The following is a 5312-nucleotide window of genomic DNA, read 5'->3' as shown; positions in this document are numbered from 1 at the left end:
CCACACCCTGTCCTGGAACTGGAGGCCAGTTCTGAGCTTCTCAGACAGAAATCACAGATCATCCAGGGAACACCGGGAGCCACTAAGGGACTGGGTATGTGTGTATGTGTGCCTGTTTGGGAGTGTGTGCGTGCCTGTGTTTCTGTATACGTGAGCATGTCTGTGGATGTGCGTGTGAATGTGTGTTTGTAAGAATGAGAGTGTGTCTGTGTAAATGTGTGTGTACACACGTGTGTGTATGTGTGTGGTGGGCCTGACCACCTGACGGCCCCCTCTCCTGCCCAGGGGTGAGCAGGTCCCTTTCACCTCAGAGCAGCCCGAACAAAGCAGGACGGCTGCCCGGAGCCTCTGGGGTACTGAGTGGAGAGGAGCCACAGGCACAGAACGGAGGCCCTCGCTGACCTCCTGCTTCTGCGAGGTCAGACCCTGCTCTGACCCTGACCGCCATGACTGTCCCAGCCCAGCTGCTGGTGAGGGATTGGGGCGGGGGGCCCCCCAGGCCTGCTTGACTCCTTTCTGCCCTGGGCCAGGCTGCACTCTATCCTCGCAGCTGCCCCAGCCCTCTCCCAGGGCCCAGGCCCCTCTCTGGCAACTCAAGTCTGCACGGGATGGGCCCCTCCAGCCTGCCCTGAAGCCTGGGTCCAGCCACGCCATCCGTGGTTCATCCTCTGCCAGCCGTCCCAGCTACCTCTGCCCTGCAGCACGGCTCAGTGCTCATGAAACGTCCCCAAGTCAGGCCCTTCGGTCCATCACCTAAGCTGCAAGAACCCCTATGCTCTTGTAGCCCCAAGTCTCTTGACGGCCACCCACAAGTTCAAGTTTCAGGCTGAGAGTCACCAAAGGCCCTCTGTTCACGCACAGAACCTGGAGCAGAGCAACAACTCCCCCCGACGGCTCAGAGGCAGCCTGCGCCACCCCTTTCCTTGGGACTCCCAGGGGGCGAGCCACCACCCACCAATCCATCCATCCGTCACACATGTGTCACCTGACGTGGCAGGCCCTGGGAATCCTGGGAGGGACCCATCATGGTCCAATCCTCCCTGAGGATGGGAAAGAATCTGAACAAAGGAGCAGTTTCCAAAGATTGTCCTAAGACGGTGCTGACCAACAGGACCGTCTGTCATGACGCCAATGTTCTGTTTCTGCACTGTCCAGTCGGTCAGTAGCCACTAGCCACATGTGGACACTGGGCATTCGAAATGGGTCTATCGTTACTGAGGAACTGAATTCTTAATTTTACTTAGTTTAAATGTAAATAGTCACAAGTAACTAATGGCTACAATATTGGGCAGCACAGTCCTAAGAGAAGAGAGGGGAGAGGAGGCTTCAAGGAGGAGGCAACATTTGGTGAAATCAGATGGGACTCCCGAATGTTCTTGCAACAGGTATTTACTGAAAGCCAGAAAGAGCCACACACTGAAGATACAGCAACAGACACACAAGGCGGGCAGGCAGACCGTAACCAGGTAACACTGATGAAGTAGAGGGCGCTGTCCTGGCACAGAGGAGGGCCCCATCCCAGAGGGTGTAAATCAGGGAAGACTTCCTAGAGGAAGTGGTTTCTAAGGTGAGGGTTCAGGGGGAAGATTATTCCAAGAAGGAGAAACAATTTGTGCTAAGGCCCTGAGGAGACAGAAAGCCAGGTGAGGATTGAGGAGATTAGGAAAGCCCTGTACACAGGCAGCAGCGAGAACAGCCCCACAGCACAGCTCCACGCTGGTGGACAGCCAGCTCGCTCATTCTCCTTAGACATCTGCTGGAATCCACCCACCCCAGCCCCAGGAGAATATTTTGGAAAATCTCTTGTCACAGTCCTCGGCCAGGCCCAAAGCTCCTCCTGCCTCCTGCATCCTCTCTGAGGCCACTGCTGGGCGGGGCCAGAGCCCTCATCCCTCCAGGAGTTCCTGACTCATCGCAGAAAAAGCCAAATCAGTCCCACACTGGAGGGAAGGCAGCCATGACCCAAGCTCCAGGACACGGACAGCGGAGGGCTGCAGGGAGCAAGTCAGAGACAAAGCAGCAGAAACAGGGACCTGGGCAGAGTGAGGTGGAGATCAATGGAAAGAGAGAGAGGAGGTGCTGATCACAGACACAGAGAGACAGGCGGCCCAAGCCAGCAGGACAGATAGACAGATATGCCCAGGCAGCAAAGGCTAACACAAGCCCAAAAGAGAGACACTCTCAGGTACACACAGCTGAAGACAGACTGACAGGCTGCCAAAGACAGGCAAGAACTCGGGTGACGGCAGACTGAGAGGCAGCCTGTAGACCTCAAGGAAGGTGGGGTGGGCTGCCAGAGGACAGCTCTGTGGACCTCAGGAGAGATGGAGTGGGGTTCCCTGAGGACAGTTCTGAGCTCTATGGACCTCCAGAGGGGAAAGAGGTGGGGTTCTTGAGGGCAGCTCTGTGGACCTCAGGCCAGGCGGGTGGAGTTCCCAGGGCAGCTCTGAGTTCACCGAACATCCACTGACTGCACCTGAAGAGCAGGCCATGAGGGGGCAGTGTTGCTCCAGGCATGGCCCATGAGGCAGGCGTCCAGCTTCCCAAAGATGTTCAAAGCCAGACTTCCTTCCTCAGAGGCAGCAGACACGGCCCCAGCTTCCCTGAAAGGTGTAAGAGACTTGGATGGGGGGACCCAGAGAATCCCCAACCTAGCCTGGAGACTCGCTCCCTTCCTCATGCCAGCATCTCCTCAAACCTGCCCTTTCCCTCCACATTTCCCACCCCCAGCCCTGTCTCCCTTTCCTGATACCTGCCTGGAAAGCCCAGAGCATGGACGGTGGAATCTGGGGATGCCCGCCACTTTCCCTGCCTTTGCTGAAAAGGGCACTGGCCAATCCTAGGTCTGAGGATTGCCCATTACATCTTACCTTGTAGGCTCTTGGGTTCAAAGCACCCCTCACACAGATCCAGGGGGCTTGGCTGATCCCATGCTTAGCAGCAGCCTGCAGGCCTATAAATGCAAGGGCAGCCCTGGGCTGCATTAACAGAACCTAGTGTCTAGGGTAGGGCTGCAGCCAGTAGCTGTGAAGACCAGGCCTCTTGACAAGCTTCGGAAGGGCCGTTAGTAAACCAGCGTGGTCCAGGAGGAAGCCCACTGTGGAAACATGTCCTGCATAGAAGAACCATCAATGAGCATCAACACAGTCAGACACTATATACTTCATCCTACCTAATCCTTACAGCAACTCTCATCATTATAGCCATTTTACAGATGAGAGAACTCAGAGGTGCTCCTCCTCTAATGACTCTCCTATAAGTGTGAGTACAGTAGTCCCCCCTTATCCACAGCGATATGTTCCAAGACCCCCAGTGGAAACCTGAAACCACGGATAGTCCTGAACCCTATATATATATATACTGTATTCTTTCCTATCTATTCATACCTATGATAAAGTTTAATTTACACACTAGGCACAGTAAGAGATTAACAACAATAGCTAACAATAAAATAGAACAATTATAACAATATACTGTAATAAAAGTTGCCATGGATATTAGCATACGATTTTTTTCTTTCCTTATTAAGTCAAGAACTTCCACCTTTTCACTTAAAGGAAGCACTTCATGGCCTCTCTTTGGCATGTCCGAATTGCCAGCGTCACTACTCTCGCCTTTTGGGGTCCTTATTAAGTAAAATAAGTGCGACTTAAACACAAGCACTGTGATACCATGACAGTGGCTCTGATCACGGAGACGGCTCCTACGTGACTCCGGGGCAGCATGGACACAGCACGGACACGCTGGACAAAAGAATGAATCACGTCCCAGGCGGGACAGGGTGGGACGTGCAAGATTTTATCATGCTGCTCAGAATGGTGTGCAATTTAAAACCTATGCATTGTTTATTTCTGGAATTTTCTACTTAAAATCTTCAGACTCTGATTGACCGTGGGTAACTGAAACCCCAGAAAGCGAAACCGTGGATAAGGGGGGTATTTCTACTGTATTCCTCTAAGCTCCACTTTAGGCCTCTTCTCTTCTTCCTTTGTACATGTCTTCTGAGAAGCCACATCTGCTCCCATGACAACCCTTAATGCTCAGATTAAGTCTTTTCCTAGATCTTTCTCTGGGTTCCAGACCAGTCTATCCACCTGCCTTCTCCTGATCTCCTCTTGGATGTCTTCAGGCACCTAACGTCCTACATGATTTTCAGGTGGTGAGTGAGCACAGCGCACACCCAGCACGCCTCAGCTGGCCTTGACCACTCCCAGCCCAGTCAACCTCCATGTCCTCCGGCCCCAACCCACCTCCCTGAGCCGTGCCACCATCATCCTTTGCCCTCACCCCATCACAAACTCCAAGCTGCTTTCTGCTGCTGCTCATGCCCTTGACCCCACAGCCAGAGGACTGTTTTCAAAACATAAGTGGAATCGTGTCATTCCCCCGTCTAAACTCCTCCAGTGGCTTCAAACTGCTCTCAGGGCGAAGTTCAAAGTCCTCCCCGTGGTCTGCGCAGCCCTGATGACCAGCTGCATTTAGTGTCAGGCCCGCCATGGCCACCCCTCACTCCCTCCAGCCAGGCAGGCTTCCCCACACAGACGCTCCCTCTGCCTGAGCGCGTCCCTCCTTCCTGCCTCCCTCCTTCCCGTGATTCAGCCTTCCCTGAATCCCCCTGGACTCAACCTCTCCTTAGTGCCCGTCAGGACTGCAACATGCTGAACGATGGGGTCATGATGCTCTCGGTGCCTGCCGTCGTCAGCAGAGGGTGAGCTCTGAGAGGGCCAGACCAGGTCTGTCTTGGTCACTGCGGGATGCCCAGCCCCTGAACTGAGGCTGCACAATGAGGTGGGTGTTGAGTAAATATTTGTTGAATGAATTACAGCCCTTCTGTGCCTCCTGGGGCGGCCCAGCCCATCTCGGAATAGATCTGACTCTTGGTCACTTCCTCCCATTGAGCTGAATTCCTCTCAAGTTCTTGAAACAACTTCCATTAGGACAACTCAAAGGTCCCGGAGGAGGGTCAAGTGGCCTTTCCTCCTCCCACTCTCCCTTCATCCACCCAAGGGCCCCTCACAGGTCAGGAAACTTCCGGGCCACCTCTCAGGCTTCTTCCCTCCTCCTGACATGTTCCTTGCAGGGAGAGGGGACTATGTCTGTTTCCTGTCTTCCTTCCCGGTACCACCAGCACACGTATGCACACATGTGCGCACCCACCCACCCACACACACACCCCTCAGACTCCTCTCTCTCAGGCTACTCCTCACCTGGGCACTGTTCCCTCCCTGCCCCCAGGAGGGGTGCCCTCCTCCACCTCCTTCTCCTCCTTGATCCCCCCTTCCATCTCTCCCCCAGCCTCCTCATGCTCCAGC

General features: G+C 54.4%; 1 long non-coding RNA gene across 1 annotated transcript; it reads right to left on the bottom strand.

Annotated features, from left to right (window-relative positions):
• Window positions 1-1214: 1214 nt before the first annotated feature.
• LOC103546635 (uncharacterized) lies at window positions 1215-4772 on the bottom strand. The gene is made up of 3 exons (XR_543731.2): window positions 4627-4772; window positions 2871-3112; window positions 1215-2603 (listed from the first exon to the last, which is right to left on the bottom strand). It is a non-coding gene; the product is annotated as an uncharacterized lncRNA (long non-coding RNA).
• Window positions 4773-5312: the final 540 nt, after the last annotated feature.

This window comes from Equus przewalskii, chromosome 6 (assembly GCF_037783145.1).
Source record: "Equus przewalskii isolate Varuska chromosome 6, EquPr2, whole genome shotgun sequence".
Classification (NCBI taxonomy): Eukaryota; Metazoa; Chordata; class Mammalia; order Perissodactyla; family Equidae; genus Equus; species Equus przewalskii.
The sequence above is the reverse complement of the archived record's forward strand: the minus strand, read 5'-3'. Positions and strand labels throughout refer to the sequence as shown.